Source organism: Lactuca virosa, chromosome 5 (genome assembly GCF_052849685.1).
Source record: "Lactuca virosa cultivar CGN04683 chromosome 5, Lactuca_virosa_CGN04683_v6, whole genome shotgun sequence".
NCBI lineage: Eukaryota > Viridiplantae > Streptophyta > Magnoliopsida > Asterales > Asteraceae > Lactuca > Lactuca virosa.
The window spans coordinates 237,686,728-237,699,536 of NC_136430.1; positions in this window are offsets into that span (position 1 = coordinate 237,686,728).

Here is a 12,809-nt window from a genome sequence, read left to right on the forward strand (position 1 = left end):
GAAGATAACCCACAAAAATAACAAGCAGCCATAATGGATTCCTGCAAAACAAGACAATGTGTATTGTGAATTTTGGATTTCAGTATTAACTGTTGGATGTAATCTTGATGTGGAAGATTGAGTTGAATAAAAAAAAAAGAATGGGTCATAACTTTGACTGATATGCATGGGAATGGACCGGGTATTATGGAGATTATTCAGTCATTTGTATACCCACGTTTCTGTTAGGATGTGTGCCTATTTTGTAGGTACAATAGTTTATAAATAGATTAGGTTGTCATTTGTTTTATAGATGTAATCAGTTTTTCTTTCTTGAAAGTAATATAGCAGTGAGAACAATTACTTTGAGCAATATATGAGAGTCGTTGTCAGCATGTATGTTCTGGGGTTGTTTGCAGCTGGGTTAAAGGAAGGTTGATTACCAACAATTGGTATCAGAGCACCCAGGTTCACACCTGGTTCTCAGAAAAAGGAGAGGATGAAAGCAAGAAGTTTGGTGATATGATCTGTAGCAAGAAAGTAAGCAGTAAGCATGAAGAAAGGCTGCACAGCAGCAAATTAGAAAGAAAGAAAGAAAGAAAGAAAGAAAGAAAGAAAAGAAGAAAGAAAGAAAGAAAGAAAGAAGAAAGGAAGAAAGAAAGAAAGAAAGAAGAAAGAATGAAAGCAAGCAACAAGTCCGATCATGTTTGTTAATCAGAAGAAAGATGCAGCAGCAGAATTTTGTTGTTTGTTAGCAGGTAAGAAAGAAGAAGCAGGCAGCAAGTGATTAACAAGCAGGAGAGGGACGGTTGCAAGAAAGAAAAGCAAGATAGCTAGCATGTAGTCTGTAGCAAGTAGCAGACAAGAAAGAAAGCAAGCAGTAAGGGTGATCAGGTTTGGTGATCAGAAGGAAGGATGAAAGCAAGCAGCAAAATAAAGCAATTAAGCAGGAAGATGAAGCATGTTGGCCAAGAAAAATGCATGAGACAACAAGAAGTTAGCAAGATTATAGCAAGAGAAGCAAGGTCAAGAGCATCAAGATTAGGGGGGTGATTGTTGGATATAATCTTGATGTGGAAGATTGAGTTGAATAAAAAAAAAAGAATGGGTCATAACTTTGACTGATATGCATGGGAATGGACCGGGTATTATGGAGATTATTCAGTCATTTGTATACCACGTTTCTGTTAGGATGTGTGCCTATTTTGTAGGTACAATAGTTTATAAATAGATTAGGTTGTCATTTGTTTTATAGATGTAATCAGTTTTTCTTTCTTGAAAGTAATATAGCAGTGAGAACAATTACTTTGAGCAATATATGAGAGTCGTTGTCAGCATGTATGTTCTGGGGTTGTTTGCAGCTGGGTTAAAGGAAGGTTGATTACCAACAGTCATCGCCATTATGATATGTTAGATATGTTGCATGGCCCACAACAATTCTTAAAGATTGATCTACACAACGCTTATCACCAACTCCATGACCAGAAAAACATGGCGGATCAGTCAACACTAAAGACACAGCATTAACTGTGAATATTATTGACTACAACGGATATCATTCTCTCAACTGCAAAACTATTGCTTCCTGTTTTCTGACTTGATGTTTGTGGAAATCAGTGTGGTCCTGAAATGGCGCTCGATGCATACAGGTGATTGGTTTTGTAAAGGAAGGAGTTTTCTCCTTGAATATAGGACAATATTCTCCTAACAACCAGATAGACCCTAAGTAGAGAATACCCTTCTCGGACATAAAAAACGCTTTGACTTTCACAAACACTCCAACTTAAAAGTTGTAGAGAACTGGTAGCAACAAGAAGCCTTCAGGTTTTAATTTATTGATCTTGGTTGGCTGGAGAAACTGCTAGAATAATGCCGTTAGCTAGGCTGAAAGACAATGTCACAGTGCAATTGAAAATAAATATTAATATTATTCTTCAATTCTTTTCAGCATATAATAAGATTTGGGTACATTTGTAAATAAATATATATACCGTTTCAATGTATGACCTCACCATGTTTTCAATATCTTGCACACTGCTATTAGATTGCCCCTCTACATATATCACATAGGTGAAAATAGATTACATTAATCACTAATCAAAGACAGAAGTTAACCAAAATTGCGAAATATTATAAATGGTGTAATTGTGTAAACTTTTTGTCAAGCCAGGAAGATCAATGAGGGTAAAGTTCACAACTATAAAAGATCTGAAATTCAGACATAATAGATTGATTAGTAACTTGTTATGGTTTCTAAAATTTGATGTTCATGAAACATCTTTTGTTTATAATTATATCATACCATTTGGAGAATAGATAATGAGATATACAGGAACAGATGAAATCTATTTGGTACAACCTGTCACTCTGTCAGTTTCATCAGCAATCTCCTTCCTCACAGCAGCTAAAAAAGTATATAAAATTGTAACAAGATCATGCAGAGAGAATGAGAATTACAGAGGATCATAAGCTTTTTAGTCGTAATACCAAAATCAGTGAACCACTTTCGTGGAAGGTGAGCAAACTCTGCCTATTCTTTTCCTTCTTCGATCTTATGAAGTAGTAGAACAAGAGGACGCCGAGTGACAATTCCTGCAAATAGATGTTAATCATACTTTATATCCAACAAATTGAATCAGAAAACTTTGAAGATATAATAATAATTACCAGAACCACGAGGCAAAAAATCCTTGCCAACTACACTTTCCAACACAGATGATTTTCCAGAGGTCTAAAAACAATTTATGGAAAGTGATTAGAGTGAACTGTGAAGTACATTTGCACGAATAAAAACTGCTTACACAAACAGTTTTACACTTTCATCTAAATCAAGAAGTTAAATGTAGTTGTGTCAATAGATATGAACAGCCGTTATCAGGGGTTAGAATTACAGATACAGATCATCGTGTTGAAAAATGAAATAAAGATCAAAGACACACAAACACCATAAACTAAAATTGAGAACCTAAATGCTTGCAAGAAGATTAAGTGAATTAAGTCATTGATCGGATGAAAGAACGCTGAAAAGAAAAGAAATTATGATCAGCGACTAATATCTGCATATTTATACCTGACCACCGACGACGACGATTGTAGGCAAGGTGTCCCAGAGAGTAGGAAGAGAGGATTCTTCACCGAAGTCGCCTAGGGCTGTGCATGCTTTCTATAGTTTGTTGAGAAGATTAATTAGAGTGTCCGTTAACAATTACGATCAATAAGAGATGACAGATTAATCAAATATGATTAGGTGATTAGGGATTTCAGAAATTGCAGATGGACAGAAAGGCGAGTCTCTTTCTGAATTTGGTCTGTAAGGTGTACCTTTCTTCTTCAGTAGTCTTTTACGTATGTTGAGATTATATGTTCTCGCATTACTCAACATAGCTCCGGCTTCATTCGCTTCACCATTTGAAGCCCATCCGGTTTCCAATACTATAACATCCATCTTCTCAAATCCAGCTTTTTCCAAAGCAGTGTAAGTGACATGGATTTGTGCTTCGAACATGTTATCATAATGTAATTTCGTTTTCGTGTCTTCTATTCCTGTGTTATTTATGAAGATTGCATAATTGATATCGATGTGTTCGGGATCACTGATGTATGTGAGAAATGGATACGTGTTTATGTAGAAATGGAGGGAACGAACGAGCGAAGCCACCAGCGGAATGTGGGCTTGAAACCTCATCGTCGGCAAGGTGGAGGAGGTCAAGATCAGTGTGCATGTTTTTCACCGACGGTAGCAGGACCTCCCAGAGTTCCTGATCGCCACCGCCTAGAACCTCGTTTCCGACTACAATTCCACGAATACGGGTTCCGGGGACGACGGGTTCAACATTGTTTTTCATCCAATCCATAGCTCGATCGGCTTGTGCTTATATCTCTCAGGAATTCGTTTCCTAGCCCACTAATGATCTTGATTCCCGATCCTTTGAACGCTTTGAGAACTTCATGATCGGCATCATAGATTCTTGTTGTGCAAGAAAAGAGGAGCAGTGATGATGTTAGGGTTTTTTTTGGGTATTGATCACATAGAGAAGAAGGATGGAAATAAGGTAGAGGTTAAAATGGCGGCCTTTCAAACTTTTGGGATTTTCATTTCCCCCAAGCTAAATGTGCATTTTATTAAATAAAATATAAAACGACATCTCTAGACGACACTCATTTTAACATAGGTGCCCTCTGTGTTTTTAATTATTTTTTATTGGACACTAATTTTAGGGCACGCAATAATACGTGTCCTCGATCTTTCATTTTTTTTTAAAACGGACGTTATTTTTAGGACATACAAAATATAAGTATCGTAAATCACTGCGTGTCATTGTTTGCATGTCATTAAAGGGCAGTTTTCTAGTAGTGATTTATGCAAAATATTCCGACGACCTGTCATCGGCATAGGTTTTGAAAAACCATGCACGTAAATACTTTAACATTTCCGCGTCGACAAGTCGTTGGCATAGATACCCAGGTCAAACAAAGTTGGTCAACCAAAGTTGGTGAACTCTGACGACTTGTGTCATCGACATAGATGTTTCGGCATATGGGACAATTCTTGTAGTATATAATTGGAATTTATTGTAGGAAAGATCAAAAAAAGTTCTTTTATGTGCAATTGCACTGTCTTTTATCTAAAACAATGGTTTTTATGAAGTTTTTAACAGAAATGTTACCGTAGAAATACAAGAAATTGATAAAATAATACCTTTACTGTTTTTCCTGTTTTTCCTGAATATACCTTAGGAGTTTAGCCTTCCATAGAGCTAAGAACGTTTTGATTCAAAGCTCTGATACCAAGATAAAAATTACGTTGCCAGGAATTTTTATCTTGTACTAAAACTCAAAAACTAAAACTTTAAAGTTCACACATTTTTATTAAAATACTGCGGAAGCTTCGTTACAATGGTGGTGGTGGTGATTGTAGGTGAATGAATTCGATGATCCCAAACTTAGAACTTATGCCCTTATATAGATGGGCTTACAAACTAACGGACAAGAATAAAAACGTAAGTGATGACGTTTACACTTTAATTGCTGCCAATTGCATTATTTAAAACTTCATATAAATACGTGAAAAATATACCAAAATAAATAAAAGTACGTAAAAAAACTTAAAAGTTCATATAAATATGTAAAGATATATAAATACACGAAAAATATACCAAAATACATTAAAATATATAAAAATTCTTAAAAATTTCATATAAATACATAAAAAATACATTTATACATTTAAAATATATAAAAACGTAAAAGAAAAAAATTAAAAAAACGTAAAAAAAAACTACATAAAAAAACTTTAAAAAGTACATAACTACATAAATATATATATTTAAATACATAAATACTACATATAAATTCATAAAAATACGTTTATATGTAGTACACAAATTTTCAAAACATTTATAAAAAAGTCTCATTATTTAGGAAGAGTTAACAATTTGGTTTCATGACTTGTTGAATATGTTAAAAATGGTTAAAATAATGAAATTAGTTGTTTTTTTGGGTATTTCCATTAAAAAGATTGGGTTTTAATTCTTAATTTTTCCAAAAAAAAAAAAAGATTTTTCTACATATTTCCATACATATAATCTCAAAATGGATCAAAATTAAGTTTACACCAAAGATGTCAATCGGCCTTTCTTCAAGTTTCCCCATAAAAGGCAATATGTTTATTAGCTTATTGTCTGTTGAATAGTGACGTAAACTTGTAGGTAAAGAAATAACATGCATTCAGTGAGTAATTGTAATTGATATTGATAATTAAGGATTCAAATGTACATAAATGTTTTAGAAATACATTGAAAAAATGAAGAAGGAAAGAGAGATTCTTGTGGGAAATTAAAAATATTTATTAATCACATAATCAACATAGATAAGTAAGTTAGATTAGGAGTAAGTACGTAGTAATAGGTTGAAACCATCGCTCCCCTTCATACAAATGACACACCCTTTCAATGTAACGGCAATGACATCTTTCTACTACGAATGTTAAGAAACTTATGTAACTGCCATAATAACTTCCAACTTTTAATTTCCGTTAGCAAGAACCGTTACTCCATTGAGGCAAGCTTACATCTTCAGCAATAAATAGAGGGAACTTGTGTGCATGAAATAAAGAGAAAACTCTTCAGAAACATGAGGTCTTCTACAATTCATAATTTTTTTGCCTTTCTCATTTTAACATACCCAATTGCTTCAATAGCATTTTCATGTCCGTTTACTACAAAATGGAATGTTAGCGTTATTAGTGCTCTCCGTGAAGATCTTGTTGTTCACATAAAATCAGGAGATGATGATCTTGGGAACCATACCATTCCATATGTAGGAAATTATTCCTGGTCTTTCTGTGAAAAGGTTGGTGGTCACACTCTTTTTTACGGTTACTTCTGGTGGGGTTCAAAATTTCAGAGCTTAGATTTGTTTAACAAAGCCATTTCTGACAAATTAATTTTAAATGCGGATCCTGAACATTGTTACTAGTTTGTAAAACCTGAAGGGTTTTTTGTAAATAATATTCCAAGTGGAGGTGGGCAGTTCATTAAAGGTTGGGACTAAAACAAATATATGTCATCTTTTTCTTATTGTAGCTTGATACAATATATGATTAAAAATTAATTGATGACATTAGTATGCTATGTATGTGTTTATTTCTTCTGTCAGCACATCTGCAAATGTTTACAAATATGCTTTCTTAGTTACAATTGTGCAAGTTCACAAGTACTTTATAAAAAATGTTTGAATAGTAAAACAAAATCCTCCGTGTCATTGGTTTGCCACCCGGTCTACCAGGTAAAAATGTTGAACTTAGTGTCATGGGCGGCTGTCCACCTGGCGTGGATGGCAAGTAAACGCTTGAAGCATTGCCCGACTTTTCATCCTGCATAAATAAACGAGTTTTGCATATATATTAAAAAATCCATAAAATGATATATACATGTGTAAATAAACGAGTTTTGCATGTATGTGTACAAGTGTGTGATCAAATAAATGAATGTGAGTGATAGGTGGAACATATTGCTCTTTGACATGTGTGGTGGGACTAGTGTACTCGGTTCCATTTCCATTTTCCATGGTTACACCAGATGAGCCAGATGACGAAACTACCCCTTGAAAACTCCCTAATACTTGTGGTTGGGTTGCAACAGGCTTTTGCCCCTCTTCGACTAGTTTTCTAAGCAGATTTGTGACTGTAGGAAGAAACTTCATGGATAAAGACAGAATTCCTGGAAGCTGTAAGCATAAAAAAAGGTATAAGAAACAGCAAAATGAATAAATAATAAATAAATAAATTGTGAACTAAGTGGGACAAATTATGAAGTATGTTGCTATTATATGACTTTATGATTCGATATATTTAGATGGAATGGAACTCACCATGCCATTGCTAAATAAATTCACCGGATTTGTCTAGTTGGACCCACAAAGCTTTGAAAAGAAGATAACCCACAAAAATAACAAGCAGCCATAATGGATTCCTGCAAAACAAGACAATATGTATTGTGAATTTTGGATTTCAGTATTAACTGTTGGATGTAATCTTGATGTGGAAGATTGAGTTGAATAAAAAAAAGAATGGGTCATAACTTTGACTGATATGCATGGGAATGGACCGGGTATTATGGAGATTATTCAGTCATTTGTATACCCACGTTTCTGTTAGGATGTGTGCCTATTTTGTAGGTACAATAGTTTATAAATAGATTAGGTTGTCATTTGTTTTATAGATGTAATCAGTTTTTCTTTCTTGAAAGTAATATAGCAGTGAGGACAATTACTTTGAGCAATATATGAGAGTCGTTGTCAGCATGTATGTTCTGGGGTTGTTTGCAGCTGGGTTAAAGGAAGGTTGATTACCAACAATTGGTATCAGAGCACCCAGGTTCACACCTGGTTCTCAGAAAAAGGAGAGGATGAAAGCAAGAAGTTTGGTGATATGATCTGTAGCAAGAAAGTAAGCAGTAAGCATGAAGAAAGGCTGCACAGCAGCAAATTAGAAAGAAAGAAAGAAAGAAAGAAAGAAAGAAAGAAAAGAAGAAAGAAAGAAAGAAAGAAAGAAAGAAGAAAGGAAGAAAGAAAGAAAGAAAGAAGAAAGAATGAAAGCAAGCAACAAGTCCGATCATGTTTGTTAATCAGAAGAAAGATGCAGCAGCAGAATTTTGGTGTTTGTTAGCAGGTAAGAAAGAAGAAGCAGGCAGCAAGTGATTAACAAGCAGGAGAGGGACGGTTGTAAGAAAGAAAAGCAAGATAGCTAGCATGTAGTCTGTAGCAAGTAGCAGACAAGAAAGAAAGCAAGCAGTAAGGGTGATCAGGTTTGGTGATCAGAAGGAAGGATGAAAGCAAGCAGCAAAATAAAGCAATTAAGCAGGAAGATGAAGCATGTTGGCCAAGAAAAATGCATGAGACAACAAGAAGTTAGCAAGATTATAGCAAGAGAAGCAAGGTCAAGAGCATCAAGATTAGGGGGGTGATTGTTGGATATAATCTTGATGTGGAAGATTGAGTTGAATAAAAAAAAGAATGGGTCATAACTTTGACTGATATGCATGGGAATGGACCGGGTATTATGGAGATTATTCAGTCATTTGTATACCCATGTTTCTGTTAGGATGTGTGCCTATTTTGTAGGTACAATAGTTTCAGAGGGGTAACCAAGGAAAACACACGGGGTGGATCGATTTTGAAGTTTGTGAATGGAAGTGGAAGGTAATAGGGGATAACAGAGGCATCCAAAGGTTCTTAAGTGATGGTATGTTGGATGCTTGCGGTATAGCAAGTATGTAGGAGTGGAATGGTTTTTGGTTTTAGTAGGTAGAATATTTAGAAGATATGTGGCCATCTGGAGTGCATGATGCCAAAAGGTGGGGGGAAGAGAGGCATGTGTAAGTAAAGTCTGAATTATATTATTAATTGATCGAATTTTACGTTCGGCTTTACCATTTTGTGGTGAAGTGTGGGGGCATGAAAAACGGAAAACCATTCCGTTTTTAGTACAAAAATCATGAAAGGATTTATTATTCTACTCGGTTCCGTTATCACATTGAAACGATTTAATATCACGCTCAAATTGAGTCTTGATAAATTTGGAGAAATTTAGAAAAGTGGAATAGACATGTGATTTATTACTTAATGGGAATGTCCAAAGATAGTTGGTATAATCATCAAGGAAAAAGAGGTAATATCGATGACCGCCGGTGCTTGCAACCGGGGAGGTCCATAAATCACTATGAAGTATGTCAAATGGCATTGAGGTGTAAGTCAAAGAACTATAGAAAGGCAATTTAATATGTTTACCAAACACACAAGATTGACATAAATGTTTATCAGAAAATTTGCCAACAGAAATAAAGTTGTTCTTATTCAAAGCACGCAATAATGATGAACTAGGATGCCCCAAGCGGCGATGCCATAAGTCTTGAGACAGGGCAGCAAAAGTGGAAAGAGGAGTGACTTGAGTAGATGGCGGTGATAGAGGATAGAGATGTTGGATAAGGTGTCTAAGTCCATAACTATTTCTGGTATGTACTTGACCCGACCCGGCATGGTCTATTTGGGTTGCATGGCACCATGCAATTGGATAAACTAAAATGAGAGAAATAACACTTATGGTTTATTAATATATTATAAGTTCTAATATATTAATAATATTATTTAATTAGTTTGATCAAGAATTAATTTAGAATTAATTAAGTGATCAAAAGATAACTAATTAAATATATGGGTAGATTATGTAAATCTTCCATATCTTATATAGTGGGCTAAAAGGCTCCATGGATTATCAAGTTGGGTTCCACCCATAGGATGCTCCATGGATGCTCCATGGGAGTTACAAACCCATGGGTCATTGAAATGAAGAGTCATGACACATTAGGGTTTACATGGTGTAACCCTAGATGTGTCAGCACTATATAAGAAACCCATTCTCCACCAAAATAGGCTACACTAAGAAACAAGAGGGCTAGAGCCGATTTTGCAAGTGTAAGATTCTCTCAAAGTTTACTCCTTTGCATTTGGTGTTGTGTGAAGCATTTGAGGCATCACACTTGGGGTGCTAGGCTCACAAGGTTTCAAGGATCATAATCAACAACAAGGTAAGTTATTCTATCTTTCATTCAAGTTAAAAATGTTCCCCATGTATGCTAGATAGGAATATAACCTTGGAATTCAACTTTGCATGATTATTAGACAAACATAGATCCAATGTTATTAGGGTTGCATGTACACTTAGGAAGTGTTAGAATGCTCAAAACCCATCAGTGGTATCAGAGCCATGTTTGTTTGTTGTTTTTTTTTTTTTGTGTGCAAACAGCTTGGAAAAAAAATCGTTTTTCTGTTTTCTGCTCGTATGAAAGTTTGCACATTTGTTGCTGGAAATGGACTAGAAACATTACCCTAAACTGTTTTAAAGCTTGTTTTAGATGGTGTAATGTTTATGCTAATCCATTTACAATGGCAATTATTAAAATTACAAGTTTTTTTTTAAGTGTAATTTTTGATTCTTGAAAGTGTTCATATTCATGTTCTTGAACTTATGAAGATTAGATTATCATAGGAATTGTATGTAACCTTCATGGTAGTTTAATTCATGATCATAATGTGTTTTACTGGAGTCCATAACTTGTCCTCAAGTTATGGAAAACCAAAAGTCTCACTTTTATTAAAGCCATTAAAAGAACACAAGAGTTATAAAAATGAAGAGTCTTCATTTTTATTACTCAATTAATTCATAAGTTATAAGAAATGAAAAGTTTTGGAAGTTTACAAAACTTGCCCTCAAGTTTTGGAACATGTAAAGTCTTGATTAAAACTTTAGTTCCAACCCTTAGAATTTTAAAAGTTAAAATTCAACCCTTATACTTTATAATATTATAAGTTACTAATATATATATGTAATCAACAACAAGTCGTCTTACCGCTAGTACGCCTCATTCACGAAGTCGGTCTATAAGGGGGGTATAAGGTTGTTGCCTATAAAATGGCAACTTAATGGGTGTCCACTCTCACCCACCGCTTCCTTGATCGGTGGAGGGTCGTTAGCCGAACGGGTAAGACAAGGACTTATAAATTCTCATTAAAAGTATGATGAATATTATAAAGTAACTAAATGCTTTTATTAAATTCCCAATCTTAGTTACTTTAGGAAAATGTGAATAAGGTGCTAATCCATGAAATTACACTTTGCACTTTGTTTAAGTCGTTGGTGGAGCGTGTGTGGTTAACCGGCACACTAACTTGGACTTAACAAGGTAGGTAAAGGGTGACTTAAGGTTTACCATAGCATCGGTGGAGCGTGTGTGGTTTACCGGCACATCGATTGAGTGATAAACCTTGAGGGTACCAAGTGATTTGCATGGTTACTTCACACCTCGTTTTGTGATCCTCGGTATCCCAGTCACAAAACTTGGAGGGCACACTCGAGATTGAAACATGCCTTTGAAAAGTTCATTGAATCTCAAAAGAATCTAGGAATTTCTAAGAACAAATTAAAAACCTAATATTTATATTTCGTTTTTCATTGTGGAAATTGGTGAATCGTCATTCACCTACCTTTCAAATATGTTATAGCTTGGATTACGGCATACCTCTTCTAAGTTATAATATATTGTGATTGGATCCTAGCCTTAATATTACATTTGGGTGTTTTATTAAGGACTCTCTTAATATCTAAACTAATCTTGTTCTCTTCTTTCAGATGTCTTCAAACAATGCTGCTTCTGGCCCTAATCCTAATGGCTCCTTTACCCTTATGAACTTGTGTGGGAAAGTCACTTTTGATGGATCCAACTTCAATGAATGGATCAGAAACATCAGGATGATTACCCGCTACGAGGACAAAGAATATGTCCTTGACAAGGAGCTTAAGGAGATTGATGAGACCACTGCAACTCCCCAGGAGATCGCTGACTTCCGGGCACATGAAAGGGATGCTACAAAAGTGGCATGCATCATGTTGGCCACCATGACAGCGGAACTCCAAAAGTCCTATAAGGACTTCTACCCTTTTGAAATGCACCAAGATCTGATGGAAAGATACCATCAAAGTGCACGACAAGAGAGGTATGAAATCATATGCTCTATCATAACAACCATGATAAAGGACGGGGAATCTGTCACGAGCCACATGCAGAAAATGCAAAGGTATGTGGATCGGTTGCTGAAGCTTAATGTGAACTTCCCTGAGGAGCTTGCAATAGATATCATTTTGCACTCCTTACCATCGTGCTATGATCAACTCCGCATGACATATCACATGAATAAGAAAGAGGTCACACTCAGCAAACTTCAGGGACTCCTTAAGACCGCAGAAACAGGTCTTAAGGGTAAGTCGGTTGTTAACACTCCTACTCCAAACTCCGCCCCGGTTTTGGCAATCGGGAAAGGTAGAGGGAAGAAGAGGAAGAGCTCTTCGAAGGGTACCAAGGCTAGGACCCTTGATGGCTCTTCTTCAAGTGGAACCAAGAAAGGTTTTGTCACTCCTTCTTCTGACCCAAAAGAGGCTGAATGCTTCTATTGCCATGAAAAGTCACATTGGAAGCGGAACTGCCCAAAATACCAGCAAGATGTGAAGGATGGGAAAGTTAAACCCAACCATGCAGGTATTTACACTATCTTATCTAATAACTCACCCCATTCTAACTCTTGGGTCCTTGATACCGATTGTGGTATTCATATCTGTTCTGATTTGCAGGGACTAAGAATAAGTGAGAATGTGGAGCATGGAAGAATAAACTTAATCATGGGGAATAGGAAAGCTTTACCTGTCACCAAGATTGGAGTTTATACTTTATCGCTAAGTAGTGGGTTTAGTTTAGATTTGAATAAATGTTGTTATTCGC